The 25,789-nt window shown below is 42.7% G+C and overlaps 1 protein-coding gene across 7 annotated transcripts in view; it reads right to left on the reverse strand.

The window, feature by feature from the left end:
* The window catches only part of SLC23A2 (solute carrier family 23 member 2), a 151,153-nt gene that overhangs the window by 97,664 nt on the left and 27,700 nt on the right, over positions 1 to 25,789 (reverse strand). For 4 of the 7 annotated variants that reach the window (XM_004061773.5, XM_031004866.3, XM_055372517.2 and 1 more), the window contains one exon: positions 21,954 to 22,080. The exons of 1 other annotated variant lie outside the window; for it this stretch is intronic. The gene's annotated coding sequence lies outside the window, so the exon portion shown is untranslated. The remainder of the gene's footprint in view (positions 1 to 21,953; positions 22,081 to 25,789) is intronic. 2 more of the 7 variants (XM_031004867.3, XM_063702272.1) reach the window with 1 other exon arrangement.

The following is a 25,789-nucleotide window of genomic DNA, read 5'->3' on the forward strand; positions in this document are numbered from 1 at the left end:
ACACTCAGATACTCACATGGAAACAGACACACGCAGACCCAAATGCACACAGACACAAACAGATAGTAATCAATCTGTATATCCTCACAACTCATTCCCCAAAGCAGAGCCGTCAAATGGCCTTACCTTCAAAGTGAAACTCCACCCTTCCACAGAAATGTCCTCTAATCAGTGGGTCACCCACCACTTCTGGGCCGGTGTCTGTGCAACCCTGCGACTGTCCTGGTACTCAGCATGAGACGCTCTCAGGTGCTGAAGGAATTTCAGCTTTTATAACCCACACAGGCTGGCCAAAATTGTATAACCGCACCACCTCATTAGAAATGCTATTTGTGTTACACAACAGCCACCACCCGGTTACAAACAGTTACTGCATGCCTCTATTATGGTTTCCTTAACATCAATCTGTAGCAGGTTTCTCCATGGCAGGCTGGATAGTCTATTGTAGAAACCAAGCAGCTGCTGAGAATACGTCTCAAACCTGCACTAAGAAGGAAAATTAAAACCTATCTTTGTAAACCCTTCAGTTCAGATGAATAAGTCCACCCATGCTGCTTCCAGCTCAGTGAAAAGGGAGATTAATTTTACTACCTGGGAAGTTTCCATTTCCCCAATCAGGGCCCAAAGACAATTGTTTTCAAAGCTCAAAAAATTTCAGATCTCAAGGTAGGAGTTCATCATTAAAAGGTAGGCAAAGCCAACAAATAACTGTCACATTGGAGAGCTGACTGCTGGGGTCCAGTTCAACATGGCATCCAGCAGGCAGGTCCCCACTGATTCCTACCGAACAGTGGAAGTACCCATGAAGACACAAAAGTGGTGCATGCACACTGACAGTCTGACATCAGGACTAGGAAAGAAGTCACACCTGTGGCCAGACTTCGCCCTTCCCAGTCCTGACTCCAAGCCAGGGCCTACCAGGAACCTGGGCAGTGGGCACCCTCTGCCCTGTGGAATATGCAAATACCTGCCTCCATCTCCCTAACACCAGACTGCCCTTCCCAAATCCAGAAAGGGAACTCAAGGCTCAGATGACAAACAGCCAGGCAGAAGAGGCATCGACCATCAGCAAGGGACATCTTAGAAGATGGGAGTCCCTGAGATAAAGACAGAAAAAGAACCAGAACAATTCCTGGAGAAAAGCAGCTGTAAGTATTCCTCATTCACAGAAACCTTGAGGAGCTCAGCAGTGGGACAAGAGGATGACACCACCTGACCAGAAGTGACGCCTTAGTAGAAACTGGGGAGAAGGTTGGGAGCCGGGTGCTTCAACTGCTCAGGGCAGGAGACCCACCACCACAAGCGCCCAGAACACAGGTCCGCACATGACACATCCAACCCATCAGGTCAACATGCCTAGGGGAGCCAAGAACTGTATTCAGGACATGCTGTGAAGACTCTAACATCAGAGAAGATTTGTTGCAGGAGCCAAAAGAAAATTTAAAACAAAAACAAAAACAAAAACCCACAGTTGGAATAAAGGAGGAAAAACATTTTTTAAGTTGGTATTTTTTTAAAAAAGGAAACAAGATTGACAATTATATGGAGAAAATGGAACAAAAACAAGAAGCTGAGGTGGGGAAGAACAGTAGGGAAATGAAGAGCCAGCACTAACTCAGAAGTAAGCGAGAGAAATGGCATCACAAAAGACTGAAACAGAGGTGGGTGACGGACCTGAGAAACTCTGAGAGACAAGGAAAAGTACAGAAAGGCTAAGGCTATTCCGAGACAGAGCTGGGCAGGAAAAAGCAAAGAACAAGGCCAAGCTGTGACTCATCAGTGCCTCTCAAGCAGACTTAGAAACAAAAGGGGCAATGAAGCCAGCTATGCTGTACGATTCCATTTACACAAAACATCCAGAGTAGGCAAATCCAGAGACAGAAAGTTCATCAATGGTTGCCTGGGGCTGGGGTGGGAATGGGAGTGACTATTCATGGGTTTTAGGATTCTCTGAAGGATGAAAAAAAGTGCTAAAATTGTATTGTGGTGATGGCTGTACAGCTTTGTGAATAACAGTATACTAAAAACCACTGAATTGTATATTTTAAGATGATGACTATCATGGTGTGTAATACACCTCAATAAAACTTTTTTAAAAAGAACAAATGAGGTCGGGTGTGGTGGCTCACACCTGTAATCCTAACACTTTGGGAGGCTGAGGAGGACGATCACCTAAGGTCAGGAGTTTGAGACCAGCCTGGCCAACACAGTGAAATCCCATCTCTACTAAACATACAAAAATTAGCTGGGTGTGATGGCACGTGCCTGTAATCCCAGCTACTTGTGAGGCTGAGGGCAGGAGAATCGCTTGAACCTGGGAGGCAGAGGTTGCAGTGAGCAAAGATTGCACCACCACACTCCAGCCTGGGCGACAGAGCAAGACGCTGACTCAAAAAAAAAAAAAAAAAAAAAAAAGAACAAATGGAGCAGACTTAAATAACCTAATATAAAAGATGTAGACTAAAAAACTATTCTGAGATTAAGAAAAATCTGAGTAAAGGGACTAAAAGGGCATTCTAGGTTCATGCAAAATCATATACTTGGACACATCCTAGCAAAATAATTTAACCACAGGATGAAAGAATCGTAGACACATCCAGGGAGGAGAAAATGTTTGGTTTGCTTAAATGTTAGCTTGAATTAAGCTTAGCACCTGGGTTGCCCACAGCAGTATTAAATGTCAGAAGACAATAACACAAACACAAACTGAGGGAAAGGTCTTAACAAGGAATTTTATACCCAGATAAGGTGCCCTTCATGTGTGAAAGCCAAACAAGACAGTTTTAGATGTGCATGAGCTCAAAAGAAAAGGAGGGAAAGAAAGCCTGAAGCTATATTCCAACCAGGTTGGAATATAGAAGTGAAATTCACAGAGGCCACTAACTAGTATACAAGACTGCTAAGCATGGATGCTAAAACCATCAAGACAGGGACAAAGCTAAATAATGAGTGTAAACCTGGTTATAAAACATAATGCATGAGCCACATTGCTCTCTAAACATATGCTATATAAGAAATGTAATTAAATAGGCCAGGCGCAGTGGCTCACACCTGTAATCGCAGCCCTTTGGGAGGCCAAGGCAGGTGGATCACGAGGTCAGGAGTTCAAGACAAGACCAGCCTGATCAACATGGTGAAACTCCATCTCTACTAAAAATACAAAAATTAGCCAGGCGTGGTGGCATGTACCTGTAATCCCAGCTACTCAGGAGGCTGAGGCAGGAGAATCGCTTGAACCCGGGAGGCGAAGGTTGCAGGGAGCCGAAATTGCGCCACTGCACTCCAACCTGGGTGACAGAACGAGACTCAAAAAAAAAGGCCTGGCACGGTGACTCATGCCTGTAATCCCAGCACTTTGGGAGGCCGAGGCAGGCGGATCACAAGGTCAAGAAATCCAGACCACCCTGTCCAACATGGTGAAACCCCGTCTCTACTAAAAACACAAAAATTAGCTGGGCGTGGTGACGCGTGCCTGTATTCCCAGCTACTCAGGAGGCTGAGGGAGTAGAATCACTTGAACCCGGGAGGTGGAGGCTGCGGTGAGCCGAGATAGCGCCACTGCACTCCAGCCTGGCAACACAGCAAGACTCCATCACAAAAATAATAATAATAAAATTAAATTAAATTAAAAAAAGTAATTAAATAAAGCAGACAGAAAAGATTACATTAATAAAGACTGAAAACAGAGAGTAAGAAGATGCTAAAGCCCTTCTCCCAAACAGAAAGAATCATAGGCCTTAACTATGACAATTAGAGAAATGAGTTTTTTTTTATGTTTTTCACTTAAAACCACTATTAGAATTTGAAACAGAATACAGACTAAAACACAGCTAGACCTGTGAGTTAAACCCATTTAATTAAAAATACTCAGATTGCATCAAAAAATAAATGCCAGCCAGACGCAGTGGCTCACGCCTGTAATTCTAGCACTTTGGGAGGCTGAGGTGGACAGATTACTTGGGGTCAGGAGTTCGAGACCAGCTTAGCCAACATGATGAAACCCCATCTCTACTAAAAAAAAAAAAATTAGCTGAGTGTGGTGGCGCACACCTGCAGTCTTAGCTACTCGGGAGGCTGAGACAGGAGAATCACTTAAACGCAGGAGGCGGAGGTTGCAGTCAGCTGAGATTATGCCACTGCACTCCAGCCTCAGCGACAGACAGAGACTGTCTCAAAAATAAATAAATAAAAATGAAATAAATGCCAACCCCCAAGATAGACCTTAAAGTGAAAAAAAGTAACACTAATGCTGCCTTATTATTTTTTAAATGTCAGACACAGTGGAATTCATGCCAAAAAGTATTAAGCAGGAAAAAGGATGTCATTTTACATTGCTAAAGGATAAAATTCACAAGAAGAATATGATGTCAGTCTTTACATTCTGAACATTCTTTCACCGAAATAAAGCCCATAATGGCTAGAAATAGAGAAGAAATGACCAACACTTCATAAACATATCTCTCTCCAAGAAGATAGGGGTAGGGAGGATAAACAAGCATAGGCCCCATGTCCATATTAATTTTATTTTGTATTGATCACAGAATCTGACCAATAAAATGAATAAGGCTAATACAATAGATATCAAACTTTGCACCCCATAGAAAATAGCTTCATTTTCAATGGCTAAAGAGCATTTATGAAAAGTCACCATCTATCATGCCACAAGGAAAATTTCAAACCCTATGAAAAAAGGAACATTTCAGCTGGGTGCAGTGGCTCATGCCTGTAATCCCAGCACTCTAGGAGGCTGAGGCAGGTGGATCACCTGAGGTAAGGAGTTTGAGACCAGCCTGGCCAACATGGTGAAATCCCGTCTCTACTAAAAATACAAACAATTAGCCACGCGTGGTGGCGGGCGCCTGTAGTCCCAGCTACTCGGTAAGCTGAGGCAGGAGAATTGCTTGAACCTAGGAGGTGGAGGTTGCAGTTGAGCTGAGATTGTGCCATTGCACTCCAGCCTGGGTGACAGAGCAAGACTCCATCTCAAAAAAAAAAAAAAAGAAAGAAAGAAACCAAAAAGGCATAAAACTCAGTGTCAATTTTTGAATAAAACTCTTAGCACATTACACATGTAAGAAAAAAGTCCTCGAAAAGAACCCTGATCTCATACCAAAGGCAATGAGATACATAACCTGAACGACACCCAGAGGGGTGCTCTTTAAAGACAGAAACAGGAGTCTGGTGGGTGCCATTATAGAAGACTGTTCCGGAAGTTCTAGCCAGGACAGTAAGAAAAAGATTTTATTTGGGCACGGTGGCTCAGGTCTGTAATCTCATTGTTTTGGGAGGCCAGAAGGATCACTTCAGGCCAGTTCAAGACCAGCCAGGGCAACGTAACAAGACCTACTCTCTATTTAAAAAAAAAATTTTTTTTTTAATTAGCTGGACATGGTGGTGCATGCCTGTGGTCCCAGCTACTGGGAAGGCTGAGGTAGAAGGACTGGCTTGACTCCAGGAGTTTGAGGCTGCAGTGAACAATGACTACATCTCTGCAATCCAGCCTGGGCAACAGAGTTAAGACCCTATCTCTAAAAAGAAGAAAAAAAATGTGAAAGCTCAAATAATGGAAAAGGGAAAGCAAAATAATTATTTATAGGTAATGCATCTGTCTACCCAGAAAATGAGTTAAAACACACACACACACACACACACACACACACACACACCCTAGAATAAGATACTTCAGAAAGATAGTAAGTTATAAAACGAATACACAAAAAATTCCCATACATGAGCACTAACTCGTGATTCCCCTCTCTTTAAAGTACTGTATAGGTTGGGTACGATGGCTCATGCCTGTAATCCTAGCACTTTGGGAGGCCAAGGCAGGAGTAACACTTGACCTCAGGGGCTCGAGACCAGCCTGGGAAACATAGTGAAGCCCTGTCTCTACAAAAAATACAAAAAAATTAGCCGGGTATGGGGGCATGTGCCTTTAGTCCCAGCTACTTGAAGGGTTGGGGTGGGAGGATCGCTTGAGCGTGGAGGTCGAGGCTGTAGCGAACAGAGACGGGGCTGCTGTACTCCAGCCTGGGTAACAATGTGAGATTCTGTCTCAAAAATAATTTTTTTTTTAAAAAAAAGTACTGTATATATACATGTGCGATTGAGCTTTAAAAAAAAATGGCTATGCACCAAGCAGCTTATGGTGGTAATCTCTATAATATAGGGGTTACGGGTGTTCCTTTTTGTGTTTATCTGCATTCTTAAAATTTTAGTTATATCCCTCTCCTTATATTAGGAGGAAAAATTATCAATAGCTCAATTCTTAGTATGTATGTATGGTTAGTAAATTCAGGGCAGAAAACAGGGCAAAACAACTAAAATGCTAAATATGGACAAATACAAGAAAAAAACTTTTAATTCTTCAGAAATAATTTTGCATTTGAAAATATCTAATCTGATTAACATAATCTCTGATTTGTTTTCCTTTTATGAATAAAATCTAAAATGTGTTTTTCTTTTAATTCCACATTTGGAATCATTATTTCTGTCTTTCCAGATAAATGTTAGATATTGACATTTCTGTGCCCCTGCTGTTGTAAAACTGAGTAAAACAACAAAAGAGATTCAAGATTATCAGCTAGACAAAACCTACTTTGACTCTGTAATAAGACAAGGGGGCAGATGCTAGAAATGCTAAAAGCAAATGCATTAACAGCACCCTCTAGTGTTATGAAATCTAATGGCACTTGGTAGAAGAAACCTAAATGTAAGATTTTAAAAAACTTCTTCCGGAAAATTTCAAACATACAGAAAAGTAGACAAAACGAAAACACATTTTCATTTCATATTCAATTTGCTTCCAATTACTGACTGTTCTTACTCTTGTAGCAACTTTTATATTTCATTAAGAGGTGTCAGAGGCAACCAGGTATCTCTGTGGGCCCTTCTCTGCCATTCGATTAGTAATTCAACTAATAAAATCCTTGGTTTTAAGTTGGGCACACAACCAACTAAATTAACTGAGGCAACATTTCCCAGGCTCCCTTGCAGCTAGATGCAGCCAGCCTTAGCCAACGGATATGGGTGAAAGTAAGCATGCCCTCCCCTCTCCCTTCCCTCTTCTTTTTTTTTTTTTTTTTTTTTTTTTCTGAGACAGAGTTTCGCTCTTGTTGCCCAGGCTAGAGTGCAATGGCGCGATCTCGGCTCACTGCAACCTCTCCCTTCTGGGTTCAAGCGATTCTCCTGCCTCCGCCTCCCAAGTAGCTGGGATTACAGGCATGTGCCACCATGCCCGGCTAATTTTATATTTTTAGTAGAGACGGGGTTTCTCCATGTTAATCAGGCTGGTCTCGAACTCCTGACCTCAGGTGATCCACCCACCTTGGCCTCCCAAAGTGCTGGGATTACAGGCGTGAGTTACTGCGCCCGGCCTCCTTCCCTCTTCTTACTGGCTGCAGGAACCATCTTGGACTATGTAAAAGAATCAATACTCTAAGAAGCCAAGCATAATGGCTTATGCCTATAATCCCAGTGCTTTGGGGGACTTGAGTCAGGAGGGTCACTTGAGGATAGGAGTTGGAGACCATCCTGGACAACACAGCAAGACTCCCATCTGTACAAAAAAATTTTTTTTCTAATTACCTGGGCATGGTGAGGTGTGCCTGTTATCCCAGCTACTCAGTAGGCTGAGGCAGGAGGATGGCTTGAACCTAGGAGTTCACTGTTCAGTGAACTATGATCATGACACTGCACTCAAGCCTGGATGACAGAGCGACACTATCTCTAAAAATTAATTTTAAAAATAAGAATCAATACTCTAGAAATTTTAAAGAGGGGGATAGATTATGTGAGGAAAAAACTTTGATGGTCTTATCCCAGCATGTCAGAGCAGCTAAAACTATAACCTCAAAAAAAAAAAAAAAAGAAAAGAAAAAAAACCCAACAGGCCGAGCGCAGTGGCTCATACCTGTAATCCCAGCACTTTGGGAGGCCAAGGCGGGCAGATCACCTGAGGTCAGGAGTTCAAGACCAGCCTGGCCAACATGGTGAAACCCCATCTCTACTAAAAATACAAAAATTAGCCAGGCATGGTGGTGGGCGCCTGTAATCCCAGCTACTCGGGAGGCTGAGGCAGGAGAATCCCCTGAAACCGGAATGCAGAAGTTGCAGTGAGCCAAGATCGTCCCATTGCACTCCAGCCTGGGCAACAGAGTGAGACTCTGTCTCAAAAAAAAAAAAAAAAAAAAAAAAACAGAATAAAGAAATCTGACATTCAGGCCAGGCGCGGTGGCTCACACCTGTAATCCCAGCACTTTGGGAGGCCATGGCGGACGGATCACTTGAGGTCAGGAGTTCAAGACCAGCCTCCAGCAAGGTGAAACCCCGTCTCTACTAAAAAATACAAAAATTAGCTGGGCATGGTGGCACATGCCTGTAATCTCAGCTACTCGGTAGGCTGAGGCAGGAGAATCACTCGAACCCGGGAGGCAGAGGTTGCAGTGAGCCAATATCAGGCCATTGCACTCCAGCCTGGGCAACAGAGTGAGACTCCATCTCAAAAAAAAAAAAAAAAGAAACCTGGCATTCGAGAAAAAAAAAATTGTATAATATGTCCATTCTAAGAATAAAGAATACTGACATTTTAAAAAGAAAATAGAAAATCTGCAAAGAGCACTAGTAAGACATCACATTTGGAACAACCCTAGTTTCCAAATTTTTCAAAGGAAATACAAGATCAGTACATATTCTTAACCTGGGGGTATGGTGGGGGAATAGAGGGTTGAAGTTATTTTTCTTCAGAGGAACCAAATAGCAGGTTCATGGTAAAAGCTAAGCATCTGGGTGAAATGAATAAATTCATTGTTCACATTGACTACCGAAAACTTATTGGCTGGGCACGGTGGCTCACGCCTGTAATCCCAGCATTTTGGGAGGCCGAGGCGGGCAGATCATGAGGTCAGGAGATCGAGACCATGGTGAAACCCTGTCTCTACTAAAAATACAAAAAATTAGCCGGCATGGTGGCGGGCGCCTGTAGTTCCAGCTACTCGGGAGGCTGAGGCAGGAGAATGGCGTGAACCCGGGAGGCAGAGCTTGCAGCGAGCGGAGATTGCGCCACTGCACTCCAGCCTGGGCAACAGAGCGAGACTCCGTCTCAAAAAAAAAAAAAACTTATTAAATTGGCTTCTTTGGCAGACACTTAAAGCCTGGCCACTCAACCATAATCTCAAGCCATGATTCAGAATGTGTGCTGACAAGCACATACCACAATTCCAGCAATGAAGTAAAAACACTTCATCCAACTCTCAAAGCAAATCCACTGTGAAGACTGTCTGCATCCTTCCAGCTCAAGACTCACACTACAGTGTGTCCTAGTTAGCAGGCTGCAGTAGAAGGGTTAGTGGTAAAGCATCACTGCACTGGCATCCGTGCCCCTCACTGGAGACCATGCGTGGTGCAGTATGTGCAGGAAAGTCATTAACCAGTGAGCCGAAAATGCCTCTGTAAAATAAGATTGCTGCCCTACTCCTGTAGTTTCTGCACTTCTCTTTTTAGTAGTGGAATGAGTATTCTCAGATTAAATCTTATTTAAAGCCTAGAGGGGAGGGGGAGAAATCACACCAGTAGGTGGATGGCATCATTAAAATGGAGGTTTAACATTCTTCACTATAAAGTTTTAACATACATTTTCCAGAAATAAAATAGTCCAACTAGTAAATGAAAAATTCCATGTATTTCTTAGCAACAAAATACATTTATCTAATTTTCTAGCAGTAGCTGCAAATGTTTATTTACCTTTTTTTTTTTTTTTGAGACCGGGTTATGAGACTGGCTAATTTTTGTATTTTTGGTAGAGATGAGGTTTCACCATGATGCCAAGGTTGGTCTCAAACTCCTGAGCTCAAGCAATCGACCTGCCTCGGCCTCCCAAATTGCTGGGATTACAGGTGTGAGCCACCGCGCCTGGCTGAGTAGCTGCAAATGTTACGCTGTACTATACAATCTCTTTACTATTTGGTTACCCTAACACAATGCTCTGATTTTGAATTAAAGAGAAAGAAAAAAAGATCATCCAAGAGCAAGAAGGGCAAAAATCAATTACTTTAAATAACTTTAAAATATAATTTGATTTTTAAATTTCATTCTTTGGATTAAAAAGCTGTATGAAAGGGCCAGGTGTGGTGGCTCATGCCTGTAATCCTAGCACTTTGGGAGGCCAAGGTGGGCAGATCACCTGAGGTCAGGAGTTCAAGACCAGCCTGACCAACACAGAGAAACCCGTCTCTACTAAAAATACAAAAAAAAAAAAATTAGCCGGGCATGGTAGCACATGCCTGTAATCCCAGCTACTCAGGAGTCTGAGGCAGGAGAATCACTTGAACCCAGCAGGCAGAGGTTGCAGTGAGCCAAGACTGTGCCAATGCACTCCAGCCTGGGCAACAAGAGCAAAACTCCATCTCAAAAAAAAAAAAAAAAAAATGGTGTATGACATACCTATTAAAATGGCTAGAACAAAAACAGACAATACCAAGTGCTGACAAGTTACTGGAACTCTCATACTCTTGGGTGGGTATGCAAAATGGTACAACTACTTTGGAAAAACCATTTGGTCATTTCTTATCAAGTTAAACATATGTTTCCGTAAGACCCAGCAACACTACTCCTGGGCATCTATGGCTGAATGAAACCTTACGTTCACACAAGAACATGTACATAAATGTTAATAATAGCTTTATTTTTTATTTTTATTTATTTATTTTGAGACAAGGTCTCACTCTGCTACCCAGGCTGGAGTGCCATAGTACAATCATGGCTCACTGCAGCCTCAACCTCCCGGGCTCAAGTGATCCTCTCACCTCAGCCTCCCAAATAGATGGGACTATAGGTGTGCGCTACCACACCTGGCTAATTTTTCTAATTTTTGTAGAGATGAGGTTTTGTCATGTTGCCCAGGCTCTTGCCCGGGCTCAAGCGAACCTCCCGCCTTGACCTCTGGATCACTGGGATTACAGGCGTGAGTCACCATATCAGCTATTTTTATTTTTAGACACAGGGTCTCTCTCTGTCACGTAGGCAGGATTACAGTGGCAGGCTCATAGCTCATTGCAGCATGAAACTCCTGAGCTCAAGCAATCCTCCCACCTCAGCCTCATAAGTAGAGAGAACTACAGATGTGTACTGCCATACTCAGCTAATTTATTTTTTATTGTCATTGTTTTTGTAGAGATGAGGTCTCGCTATGTTGCCCAGGCTGGTCTCAAACTCCTGAGCTCAAGCGATTCTCCCACCTCAGCCTCCCAAAGTGCTGGGATTACAACTGTGAGCAATCATACCTGGCCTCTAGCGGCTTTATTTATAATAGCCAAAACCTGGAAACAACATTCACCTTTAACTAGTAAACATCAACTAGTGAATATCCACAAACCACATAGCCTATCTCTATTAAAACACAATTATCATTTCACATTCATCAGATAAGGCTAGAATAAGAGTTTAGTAATATGAAGTATTGGCAAGACTGTGAATAAATAGGAATTCCTCTATCTTGTTGACAGAGAAGAAAACTGGTTCAAATACTTGACAGAACCACTGCTAATATTTAGTTGGGTGGAACTGTGTGTGCACTATGATCCAGCAAGGCCAGTTAGCATACTCCACCCTAGAGAAACCCACCCAGATGAAGACAGTCATTCTGTTCATTATGCTATGTCAAGAGGAGAATATCTAAGTTATGCTATGCTTGATCAATGAAATAAAATACTGTAGTTAAAATAAACGAACTCTAGCTACTTGGACCAACATGTGGGAACATTTTCCAGAGTGATTAAGTAGGTTGTAGCGCACACGCACATGCACGCGCACACACACAAGATCTACTATTTAAGGTTTTAAATCACGCAATCATTATTATATGTTGGTTTGTGAATATATAAGCATGTAACACAAAAGTAAAGACACGGACTGTAAAGGTACCTCTGGGAAGAAGAGAAAGAGGGAGATGAGGCTTGCAGAGAGGACAAACCAGGTATCTGAAATGTTTCAATTTCCTTAAAAAGCAAAAACAAAATACCTGAAGCAAAAATGACATGTTTAGATTTATTAGGTCTGGGTATCTAGCAGGTAAGTTTTCATTCTTTTGTTTTCTTTATATTTGAAATGTCACAATTAAAAGCAAATGTTTAACCAAAGACTATCTTTAAAAGGATATACAGTCTGAACACACAAAAACTGGTAAAAGTGGCTGCCTCCAGAGATGGAAACTGGGACAAGGACCAGACAGGAAGGAGGCTTATTCTCCCTGCCTGGCCTGTCCTCATGCACATTCTGATTACACATCCTTTTTTTTTTTTTTTTTTTTTTTTGAGACGGAGTCTCGCTCTGTCGCCCAGGCTGGAGTGCGGCGGCACGATCATGGCTCACTGCAACCTCCACCTCCCAGGTTCAAGCAATTCTCCCTATAGGCACGTGTCACCATGCCCAGCTAATTTTTTGTATTTTTAGTAGAGACGGGGTTTCACCTTGTTAGCCAGGATGGTGTCGATCTCCTGACCTCATGATCTGCCCATCTTGGCCTCCCAAAGTGCTGGGATTACAGGCGTGAGCCACCACACCTGGCCTATCTATTTTTTTAATTACAAATAAATTTTACGCCCTCTTTATCTCCAGTCCCCCAGAGTGGGGCTTATCTAAAGCAAGCTTGTCCAGCTCTCGGCCCGGGACAGCTGTGAATGCAGCCCAACACAAATTCGTAACTTTCTTAAAACATTTGAGATTTTTTGCGATTTTTTTTAAGCTCATCAGCTATCATTAGTGATACAGTATTTTATGTGTGGCCCAGGGAAGCCAAAAGATTGGACACCCTTGATCTAAAGTATTGTTATTTCAGGTAAGGACAGGCCACTGAACACATGACTGAGATTCCAGCCCTGACTGTGCCATTAATGAGTTCTATCATCTTGGGAGGAGATTTAATTTTGGGGATGATTTAACCCCCTCCAAGTATCACATCACTTCTAAAATATTGTCTTTTATGAAAACACAAACATATCCCCCTCAGCCAGAGAATCTCTAACTATGCCACAGGGAGCGAAAAGCAGTTCTCATGTAACCCTGAAAGGAAAACTTAGAATTTGTTCGGACAGTTCCACACAGACCATCTGCAGTGATTGCCTCATAGCCTCTGTGGGTAGAGATATACGCAGACAGTTGCCCTTATGCAAGGCAGCATGAGGTGAGAGGAGGGCAGGAAGTTGGGGGAGTGCTTATCTGATCACTTGTTTTCTTAATGAACCAAGAAGCAGAGGTCATGGCTGAGAGTAAAAAGGCTGGGAATGGGATTGGACAGAAGTGACTATGGAAGAAGAAAAACGATGAGAAAAATGACATTATTTAAAAAAAAAAAATCAAAGTCCAGCTGAGCCCAGAACTCATAATGTGAAATAGAGAAAGTCACCTTGTTATCTGGTTTCTCTCCAGCAGAGTTCAACCACCTCCACCCCAAAAAAACAGAACAGTTAAGACCAGGGCACTGAGGGAGCTTGACAAGTTCTGGAGGCAGCTCAGAGAGGGAGGAGACCATGTTAGTAAGATGGCAGCCACGTGATTTCCTGTGGCGTCCATAGCAGGTAAAAAGGACTGGGGAGGCAAGAGGAAGCCAGAGAGCACCACAGAGCCGGAGCACCAGGACCGATGAAGGGGAGGAATGAGAGCTAGGGAGGACAGGGTGTGCAGACACACTCCCAGCTCAGGATCCCAAAGTGCTGTCTGGGAGATGACTGGGCCTTGGAGAGCTGATATAAACTGGAAGTAAAACTACCTGCAAAAGGTAAAGGGTCAGTGAGGTCCCGTGGCCGGATGAGCCAATGACTGAGAGATGATGCTAGAAGACACAGTGGAAAGAAATGTGGCAGGCCAGGAGCCAACATTCAAGCGGCATAAAGAAAGGTCAAGAAGTTGCTAGATGGCCTGGTGCAGTGGTTCACACCTGTAATCCCAGCACTTTGGGAGGTCGAGACAAGTGGATCACCTGAGGTCAGGAGTTCGAGATCAGCCTGGCCAACATGGTAAAACCCCATCTCTACTAAAAATACAAAATTAGCCGGGTGTGGAGGCATGCACCTGTAATCCCAGCTACTCAGGGGGCTGAGGCAGGAGAATCGCTTAGAACCAGGGAGGCGGAGGTTGCAAGTGAGCCAAGATAATGCCACTGCACTCCAGCCTGGGTGATAGAGCAAGACTCTATCTCAAAAAAAGTTGCCAGATGATGGCAAAGAGGAAAAAGGCTTCAAAACTAACAGCAGTAGTTGAATTAAGGCTGGAGGACACAGCCTGCTATTCCCTCTACCTGGAAATACTGCAACACCTGGAGAATGTAAATATCAATTCCTCAGCAAATCCTTTCCACATCTCCCAAAATCCAAACCACTCACTTCACTCTTTGCTATTCTCCCAAAGCAAGGAGCACAATTCATGCCAAATGTCCTTCGTTATCCAAAGTTATGCTTTTCTCAAGTTCATGAAGCCAACCACGGATCCACGTTTTCTGGGTCTATCCACTTCCTAAATTGTGATCAGCAGAAAATAAGTAAAGGGTATATACCTAAAGATGTATCCAGCAAGCCACCAAGTCAGGAAAGCAGGTGCTCTGGCATGCTGGCTTCAGGACCCCTTAGTCACAGCCACACGCACCTAAAAGTAGTCTGCATGGCTCTAAGAATCCCTAAGGCTGCCATAACTCTGTGTTGCCAATAGGAATATGACCATATGTAAGCTTTCTTATTAAAAAAAAATGTAAAAAATCTGACCAGGCATGGTGGCTCACGCCTATAATTCCAGCAGTTTGGGAGGCCAAGGTGGGTGGATCACTTGAGGCCAGGAGTTCAAGACCAGCCTGCCCAACATGGTGAAAACTCGTCTCTACTAAAAATATAAAAATTAGCCAGGCATGATGGCACACACCTGTAGTCCCAGCTACTCCTGAGGCTGAGGCACCAGAATCACTTGAACCCAGAAGGCGGAGGTTGCTGTGAGCCGAGATCGTGCCACTGCACTCCAGCCTGGGTGACATAGTGAGACTCTGTCTCAAAAAAAGCAAAAAATCAAAAAGGCAGAAATAAAATAAAATGTACCATTTATAATTTACACAACAAATTGTAATTGTAAATTTAGTAAATAATTTTTAACATCCTGTTAACATGCAAGCACTTTGGATATACTGCTAGTGGGAGTAATAATTGCCATTAACTTATTTTTTTTTTTTTTTGAGATAGGGTCTCACTCTGTCGCCGAAGCTGGAGTGCAGTGGCACAATCATGACTCACTGCAGCCTTGACCTCCCTGGGCTCAGGTGATCCTCCCACCTCAGCCTCCCAAGCAGCTGGGATTGCAGGCACATACTAATTTTTCTATTTTTGGTAGAGATGGGGTCTCGCCACGTTGCCCTGGCTGGTCTTGGAACTCCTGGGCTCAAGCAATCCGCCCACATCAGCCTCCCGAAGTGCTGGGATTATAGGCGTGAACCACTGCACCCAGACATAACATTTTTAGATGGTAATTTAACATCACCAATCAAAGGCTCTAAAAATACACATAGCCTTTGACCTAACAATTTTACTCTTAAGGAATTTATCCTAGCAAAATAATTAAAACAGGCTTAAATTTTTCATTTTGTGAGTGTTCATTAAAATAATGCTTAAGAGTAATCCAAAACCGGAGGGGAAAATATTAATGCCTAAAATAGAGGACTGGTTGGTACAATTGTGGGCACATTCTTATATAAGCATATTGCAGAGATTAAAACATCGGTGACTGACGTGGCAACGTAAGGAGTGCATTATTAAGCTGAGAAAAAGACAGGCTTACAAAACAAACCTGATAATCCCATTTCAGTGTGTGCACACATGCAGAAAATGAAGGGACACCAAAAAATTAGCCAGGTGTGGTAGCACACTCCTGCAGTCCCAGCTACTCAGGAGGCTGAGGCAGGAGGATCCCCTGCACCCGGCAGGTAGAGTTGCAGTGAGATCGCACCACTGCATCCCAGCCTGGGTGATGACAGCAAGACTCTGTCTCAAAAAAAAAAAAAAAAAAAAAAGAAAAGAGAAAAAGGAAGGAAGAGAAGAGTAGAAGAGAAGGGAAAAGAAGAAAAAAAAAAAAGAAAGGAAAATAGAGGAAAACACCAAAATAGTACATGATTATCTCCAGATGATGGGATTATATGTGTTTTTTTCCCCCTTATTTTTCTACAGTGTACATATGTCACTTTCATAATTCTTAAAAGCTTGAGCCATTATCTAAGGACAACACTGAAATCAATATACAGGTAAGACAAACTAGAAGAGAAATTCTGGCAGTCAACACCAGTGCTGAGAAAAAACACCCTATTGATATAGTCACTGTGCTCCCGGAGAGAGCGCTGGGAGGGCTAGAGTTTCCTGGTAACTAGGAGCCTAAATTTATCATTCCTAAGGGCTTGCTGATGGCACCTGAGTAACTTAGAAAACCAAAGGTGTGGTCAAAAGGTAAGCGCTCTTCATATTCGGTAAACCTACTGTGTTCAGGGATTCCTGATTTTCCTTCAATCCTTTTTATTCTTGGATCTCAACTCTTCCAAGGGCTATTTTTATCTAATATTAGTTACTATACTTCTTCACATTTCCTAGATCTTCTTTATTTCAAAAAGAAATGAGACTCATTCATTGCAACCAAACTTTAACTTGTCAAAATTATAAACTGGCTGGGCCCAGTGGCTCACATTTGTAATCCCAGTACTTTGGAAGGCCAAGGCAGGCGTATCACTTGAGCCCAGAAGTTCGAGACTAGCCTGGGTAACACAGCAAAACCCCGTCTCTACAAAAAATTAGCCAGGTGTGGTGGTGCATGCTTGTAGTCCCAGCTACCAGGCAAGCTGAAGAGGAAGCATCACCCTCAGCCGGGCGTGGTGGCTCAAGCCTGTAATCCCAGCACTTTGGGAGGCCAAGGGAGGCAGATCACTTGAGGTCAGGAGTTGGAGACCAGCGTGGCCAACATGGAGAAACACCGTCTCTACTAAGAATACAAAAATTAGCTGGGCGTGGTGGCATGCGCCTGTAATTCCAGCTACTCAGGAGGCTGGGACAGGAGAATTGCTTGAACCTGGGAGGCAGAGGTTAAAGTAACCCAAGATTGTGCCACTGCACTTCACCCTGGGTGACTGAGTGAGACTCCGTCTCAAAAAAAAAAAAAAAAGGAAGATCAGGAGATCAAGGCTGCAGTGAGCTATAATCATACCACCAACAGAGGGAGACCCTGTCCCCTCCAAAAAAATAAAATTATAAGCTATAGAACGTATTTGTGATTCTTGGGTAAAAAAGAAAAATATACATATAGACTGGGGTAGGGGGCAGCAGGGGAGATCAATTTACTTGTTGAACTGGTTCATGTGCATTTTCCAGGCAACAGAAAATCTAAATTTGAAAGGAAAAAGGTGAGGAAGGGGAAGCTTTAGTAGCATCATTCAAGTGTGAGTATGTATTACTACATAGTCCCTGAAATAGAAGGGGCTTACATTATGAAATACTGAAAAATCCAAGAGCTTGGAAGTTGAAAACATATTGCTCAGTGGTAAATAAAGCTATGTGGGGTTTAAACTGTGCTATCCAATGCGGGAGCCACCAGCCCCAGGTGGCTACTGAGCACCTTAAACGTGTTGGTCCAACTGGTATGTGCTATGAATGTAACATATACAATAGACTTCAAAGGGTTGCTATGAAAATAAAAAAGAATGTAAATATCTCATTAATAACTTTATATTGATTGTGTTGAAATACTATTTTTAATATATCAGCTTATAAAATATATTACTAAAATTAATTGTTCTTGTTTTCCTTTAATGTAGCTATCTCAAAATTACATATGTGACTTCCATTATAATGGTATTAGGCACTGCTAGTCTAAAATACGTGGATACCAGGGAAAGAGAAAATGCTATTTCAGTGCACACAACCAGGGTAATCATGATAAGATCACATCCTACGAATGTGTAAACTTTTGATAGTTTGATTTTACACACACACACACACACACACACACACACACACAGGCATGGCCATCTTTATCCAAACATCAAAGACAACCCTATTATTAATATCCTATACAGTCAGCTGGGCAGATTACATGATGGGGAGCAGGTGCCATAACCTAATTTTCCACACACAGAACTGAGAGGAGGGAAGGAAGCAGATATAAAAGAGACCAAAGCAGAAATCCAGAAGCAGAATCCAGTGCTAACGAGAAGCACAAGATGAAAGGTCAGAAGGGCTGGAGGCAGGGGCTCTTTGAGGGAAGCCCACAACCAGTACAAGAAATCTAAATAAAACACAGGGCCCATCCAAAGGTAAACACTACTCAAATCCAGAAAGGCTTTATTGCTATTGATCTGCAAGTTCCAGTTTATGGCAAACCTAAAACAAAATAATGTGTGTATTTAAAAAGGATTATCATTAGAAGTCATGGGACAAATTTATTGATGAGTTTTTTTTTTAACATCATACAGAAAAATCAGCAAACAACTTAGACAATTTATAAACAGCTGGTCTTAATCCAACACTAACATGTTGATTTTTCAAAATAACCAGTTGAAAAGGCCAGACTTGTTCTAATTTGCTTGGAATCTCTTTCATAGTAACTGTTACACAACTGTTCCATCTTCCTTCCTTACCTTCTTATGTAAGCTCTGTAATCACCATCAGTGTTTACATAGGTTTGTGAAACCACCCAATTTCTCCAGTAAATATTTAATTCTCTTTGCTACTGATCAAACCATAAGCAACACAACATTTTTATACAACATGTTTGGTAATGAGAAAATAAGACATTGACGTCAACAGCACAAAGTCTATAAACCAAAAACACCAGGATTTCCCGATACAAGGCCTCTTGGAAATCAGGCACCAATAAAATAGAAAATTCTCTTCACTGCTCCAAGTGTTTGATCCAGTTTATATCTGAGTTCCGCAGCATCTGTGGTGGTTCTAGCAAATGCTAAAATACCCTTCAACCAGAACCAGGCACCCAGTCTGCAGGCTTCAGGCACCAAGCAGAATGGGTGTTCTCAGTTATGAAAGCCAGGCACTCAACGGTCACCTGTATGTTATTAATGACAAAAATGAAAGGTACGCGCAAGCCTCCTCTCTTCTCAGTTTAGTAAGAGCGTGATATTTTAGGATCTGTACTGATCATCTCAAGGCAAATGGAATGACACCAACCATCCAACTAGATCCCTGACTGTCCTTGGTGGGCTGGAGCAAGGAGATGGAGATACATTATGCTGAGGCTCTTTCCCATCTGATTGTACAGTCCGGACACCTAGCAAATCAGAGAAAACACATACAACCATACAGCTGGGCAGGAGAGCTCAAGGACACTGGAACTCCAGGCTGGAAGTTGTCAGAAATGACTTTTAGGAAGTGAGATTAGGGTTAGCCTTGAAAGATGGCAGGAATCCCAAGAGAGATGCCACTACGGAGGTCCAGAGGTAGGTGGCATATGATGCGTCTTTTGGGCGCTGAACACAACAGCCTAACCCCAGCACCTGGAGGTCAGAGGACAGGGAAGCAAAGGAAGAAAACCCTTTGTGGAGTCAAAGTAGCCTTGAAAGGCAAACTCAACACAGAACGGCTTCATGCAACATGAGTTTCTGGGCAGGCGAGGAGAGCAGTTGTCCACCACAGGATAATCTCAAAATGGGGATCAAGAAGCTACTGTGTTAATCCAAGGAAAAGGACCTTGGCAACTGCAATGGTGAAAATGCCAATGAGAAAAATGGATGAACTAAGGGAGTGATTTCAAAGAAAGACCTGGTATTAAAGGTGACCTCTAAGAAAAGAGCCAGGTGTCCTCTTCCTTCAGAACTAAGAAAACAGGCTTGACAACGTAAATCATTAAAAAGGTCAGGATGTGTATTTTTCTTTTTTTTTTTTGAGACGACGTCTGTCTCTGTCACCCAGGCTGGAGCACGATGGCATGATCTCGGCTCACTGCAACCTCAGCCTCCTGAGGTCATGCAATTCTCCTGCCTCAGCCTCCAGAGTAGCTAGCAATACAGGTGTGCACCACCATGCCTGGCTAATTTTTGTATTTTTAGTAGAGACGGGGTTTCACCAGCCATGTTGGCCAGGCTGGTCTCGAACTCCTGACCTCATGATCCACCCACCTTGGCCTCCCAAAGTGCTGGGATTACAGGTGTGAGCCACTGTGCCCGGCCTTGTTTTGTTTTTAGTAGTAAGTAGAGACTTCTTTATTAGAAGTGTTTTTTGGTTTTTTTGTTGTTGTCATTGTTTTGTTTTGAGACAGAGTTTCCCTCTTGTTACCCAGGCTGGAGTACAATGGCACAATCTCGGCTCACTGCAACCTTCTGCCTCCCAGGTTCAAGCGATTCTCCTACCTCAGCCTCCCGAATAGCTGGGATTACAGGTATGCGCCACCATGCCTGGCTAATTTTTTGTACTTTTAATAGAGACAGGGTTTCTCCATGTTGTACAGGCTGGTCTTGAACTCCGGACCTCAGGTGATCTGCCCGCCTCAGCTTCCCAAAGTGCTGGGATTCCAGGCACGAGCCACCTCGCCCAGCCTTTATTAGAAGTCTTAAAATTTTTTTAAAAGGAGTGATCCCCTCTAAGTATTTGTAAAAGCTCTTATAAGTGTACACAGAAAGTAAATTTTACTGCACATAAAATTTTTTTAAAACAACACTGACATAACATTTTACATCCACCATACTGAATAAATTTAGTTTTAACAAGTCAATGTATCTGACAGCATCCTTTTTTTTTTTTTTTTTCTTGAGGCAGGGTCTCACTCTGCCGCCCAGGCTAGAGTGCGCTGGCACAATCAGAGCTCACTAAATCCTTGAACTCCTGGGCTCAAGTGATCCTCCTGTTTCAGTCTCCAGAGTAGCTGGGAGTATAGGCGTGCACCACCACATCCAGAAGCAGAGTATCTGAGAGAATGTATCAGCAGATGTGAAACACTTGTGGCTTTTCTGAAGGATAATTTACCTATACATGTATCAAATTTTAAAAGGTCATGCACTGTGCCCATCACTACTACTGCTAAGATGTTTTCCCCAAGAAGAAATTTGATTGCAGTATTGCTTATAATAGCAAAAAATTAAAAATAATCAAAATGTTCAACAAGCTTTGGGGATAAGGGAAACAACAGAAGGAGGAAAAAAAGAATGCTCCTGAGTAATGTACATGTGGTTAGTCTCATTAATTAAACTGCAGAGAATGCTTGAAAAGGGGTGAGGAAACAATTCTTAAATCTCTTTCCACTCCAGGGTCCTCACGTATAAACCTCACGGAGGGCCAAAAGCAGGAGGTACTCAACAAATTTTTGCTGATAATAAAGTCAAAAGCATGAAAGAAAACTGAAATTATTTACCTCCTACTTTGTAATTAATATAAGTGGCAAGACTGTGCCTGTTTATTTTCTAGTTCAATCTACTTACGTGGAATTTGGCCTAAAGAAGTCTATTACCTTATCATTAGCATTAACCTAACAATTCATTATTCCAAAGGTTGTGCATTTAGACCGTTCTCAACACGTAAAAAACGTACAAAGGTAAGGTCAAGTACAAAAGGGTTCTAATGAGAGCTGCCAGCCCAATTCTACCATGAAGCATAACTAGCCAGGCATGGTGGCTGAAGCCTATAATCCCAGCACTTTGGGAGGTAGAGGCAGGAGGATCGCTTGAGCCCAGGAGTTGGAAACCAGCCTAGATAACATAGTGAGACCCCATCTCTACAAAAAAAAAATTTAAAAATTAGCCAGGCACCGTGGCTCACGTCTGCAGTCCCAGCTACTTGGGAAGCTGAGGTAGAAGGATCACATAAGCCCAGTAGGCCAAGGCTGCCACGAGCCGTGATCGTGCCACTGCACTCCACCCTAGGTGATAGAGCAAGAACCTGTTTCAGAAAAAGTAAGAAAAGAAAAAGGAAACACAACTGGAGATTGTGTTTTACACGCACCTAAGTGATGTGGCGTAGACCTGTCCATATGCTTTCCATTACAATTCGCTGAGTTACATTTGCTGATGCACCAAGGTCCAAGTTCAAAGCCGTATGAGAAGTCCCCGTTAGTGGAGTCAAGACCTAGCTGGAGAAAAGCAAATGGTAAATTAGAAGTAATAACAAACCTAGCAGGAGGCACTCTGCATGAATGGAGTCTATTTTTCACCCAGCCATGCCCAATCCTAGAATTTGCTCTATTACTACTTCATTTTTATGGACTGCCTCCAAGGCCCCAGCCTGTCTCTAGGCAGGGTCACAAACTGCACCCACAATTCTTTAAAAATCCACTCTCCATTTCTACAAAGTATTTTGAAAGATAGTATTTTAGAACACCTATAAAAAAACTTTTCAGCCAGGTACAGTGGCTCACACCTGTAACCCCAGCACTTTGGTAGGTCAAGGCAGGCAGGTCACTTAAGCCCAGGAGTTCGAGACCAGCCTGAGCAATAGGGTGGTCTCTACAAAACACACACACACACACACACACAAATTAGTCAAGTGTGGTGGTGCACACCTGTGATCCCAGCTACTCAGGAGACTGAGAGGTGGAGGATCGCCTGAGCCCAGGAGGTTGAGGTTGCAGTGAGCTGTGCAACCGCACTCCAGCTTGGGTGACAGAGTGAGACTCTGTCTCAAAAATAAATAAATAAATAAAAAGCAATTTTGGGCCAGGCACGGTGGTTCACACCTGTAGGGAGGCTGGGATGGGAGGATCACTTGAGGCCAGGAGTTCAAGACCAGCCTGGGCAACATAGTGAAACCTTGTCTCTACAAAAAAGAAAAAAAAATTATCTCGTCGTGGTGGCACACACCTGTAGTCACAGCTACTCAGGAGGCTGAGGCAGGAGGATTCCTTGAGCCCAGGAGGTCAAGGCTGCAGTGAGCCGTGACTGTGCCACTGCAGTCCTACTTGGGCAACAGAGCAACACGCCATCTCAAAACAAAAGCAAAAAAAGTGATTTGCACTCAGTTGGGATTTCTTCATTGATAACTTTTAAACTCCATATTCCCTAGCACAGGGCCTTTGATTTAAAAAAAAAAAAAAAGTCACTTTCTTTTAAAGCCTCTTAAAAATGTATTAGCACATGGGGAGGGTGCTTCTCAAAAAGCCGGTCACATTCTATTTCTCAAACTGGGATATGAGCAGGTACACAGATGTTTCTTTTACTATTTATTAAACGGCTATGTTTTATCCACTCTTGTACCTATGCATATGTTCCACAATAAAGGGAATCCAGAGCCTGATTCAGTGGCTGTCTTGGGAACAGCCATCACAGCCCCAGCCATGAGCCTGGCCCTCCCTTGTGAAGAAAAACGTGCAAGGCAACCAACAGTTTAGCCAGATTTTCACTGGAAAATCCGTATGTTGAGACATCAACTTTTACCATTTGTTCTTGGGCAAGTTAGCATCAACAATCGCCAATGGCCCCAAGTTAAATAGCACACAAATGCCATCAGACTGGTACCAGTCCAGCCTTCAATGAACCATTAATGAGTCTTTTTTTTTTTTAAATTTTGGAAACTAAACACTGGTCTTTTGCTGTTTGGGAAAAAATACTCACTTTAAATTATTAGAACGTGAATGAAGAAATTGATGTCTTTCCCTTTCTAAAACATTTTGCATGCAAGGCAAAAAAAAGTAATTTATTTCTCAAAATAAAATCTCTATACATAAATCTATCTTAAGCTATGTGGGGGTTTTGGGGGGGTTTTTTGGGGGTTTTTTTTGTTGTTGTTTTAAATGAGACAGAGTCTCGCTCTATCAGCCAGGCTGGAGTGCAGTGGCGCAATCTTGGCTCACTACAACCTCCACTCCCGGGTTCAAGCGATTCTCTTGCCTCAGCCTCCCGAGCAGCTGGGATTACAGGTGCCCGCCACCACGCCTGGCTAATTTTTTGTATTTTTAGTAGAGACACGGTTTCACCATGCTGGCCAGGCTGGTCTTGAACTCGACCTTAGGTGATCCACCTGCCTCGGCTCCCAAAGTGCTGGGATTACAGGCACAAGCCACTATGCCAAGCCTTAAGCTACGTTTATCAGAAATTTGCAATGTCAGAAGGGAGGCACAAAGGTGACATCCATCAATGTCTAGTCAAGAGGAATAATGAAAAGAACATGAGAAAAGAAAACAAGAAAGACACTCTAAAAGAATGGCTTACTTTCAGTTAAATTGTAATAACAAATACAGTTCCTTGAAAAATACAGGTTGTACAATATGTGTGGTTATGATTTCACTTTTATTAAAAGGATAATTACATAGTATGCATTTGTGTACACAGAACAGGGCTGGCAAGGATACAGATCAAACTGCTTTGAAGTGGTGGGGGGACATAAGAAAAGATCGTGTGACTTTCTCAATTTACTAAACACAAGTCTGACAAGCTAGAATTATTTTTCAACATGTGTATGCTTCTTTTGCAAATTCTTTAAAAAACTATTAATTAAAAACGGCTCCATGAGGGCAAAGTGCAAATTAACAGAATGTCATTTTTAGCTACAAATCATTGGAAAATTCTGAATGGGGAAGCGAAAGTACTATGACTCCTTAAAGACATGTTTTTGGAGAGTATTTTTCTAAGCTGAGTGGCAAGATGGCTGGAAGGACTTGACTTAACTACTGCACAGAACAAGTACTGAGACCAAACCACAGAACTGGGTCAGAGGTTTTAATACTGGGAACACATAAATACATTTTTGAGAAAGGAATCTCTGAGGAAGGAGTTAAGAAGGAATCACGATACAAACAAAAACAAGACTGAGCTATCAGTAAGCAACCTTGAACTTCTGGCAGAGCGCTCCGCTGAATGCCCCTCCCATTCGTGGGTTCCACCGCACTCTGGAAACATGAAAACTGTCCTTTGCACGCAAGGCTACGGGGCTGAGATCAAAGCCTGGGCACTGTGGCAGGTCAGAGGAAACATCACTTGGGACACACTGATGACCACATGACTTTCCCCCATCAAGGCCCGCTGAACTCTCAAGAATCTGTTCACAGTGCTTCTGCTGCTTCTTAATTAGGATGTGCAAAATTACATACTACATGCTGTGGTTTCCAGACACTGACTTCATACAGAAAACATTCAACAAAAAACTGGGGAAGAAATACTACAGAATTGCCATCTGTGTATCTTACTATGTTATTTAACATCTACCACTGACTCACCATCATTTCCTTAAAAAGGGATGTTAACTCTTCAAAAGCAGGAAGGAGAGAACGCCAGGGCCAGTATCATAACAGGCCAGAACCTTTGAACAGCCAAATCATTCTATCAATTCAGTAGATGCCAAAAAGGCTGACAAAACACTTCCTCCTGATTTAAAAAACAAAAACCAGCCAGGCACGGTGGTTTATGCCTGTAATCCCAGCACTTTGGGAGGCTGAGGTGGGTGGATCACCTGAGGTCAGGAGTTGGTCAGCCTGACCAACATGGAGAAACCCCATCTCTACTAAAAATACAAAATTAGCCAGGCGTGGTGGCGCGAGCCTGTAATTCCAGCTACTCGGGAAGGCTGAGGCAGGAGAATCGCTTGAACCCAGGAGGCGGAGGTTGCGGTGAGCCGAGATTGCGCATTGCACTCCAGCCTGGGCAAGAAGAGCGAAACTCCGTCTCAAAAAATAAAAAAATAAAAATAAATAATAATAAAAAATAAATAAAAAGCAAAAACCAAATATCTTCAATGCAAATTAAAAGATACTTCCTGAATATGACAAATATCTTCTGAAAACAAGGGCAAACTCAAAACACTACATATTCTTCATGCTTTTGCATTTTGTTTTTTAAGTTTATTTTTAA

The sequence above is a fragment of the Gorilla gorilla genome, chromosome 21, assembly GCF_029281585.2.
Source record: "Gorilla gorilla gorilla isolate KB3781 chromosome 21, NHGRI_mGorGor1-v2.1_pri, whole genome shotgun sequence".
In the NCBI taxonomy this organism is placed as follows: domain Eukaryota; kingdom Metazoa; phylum Chordata; class Mammalia; order Primates; family Hominidae; genus Gorilla; species Gorilla gorilla.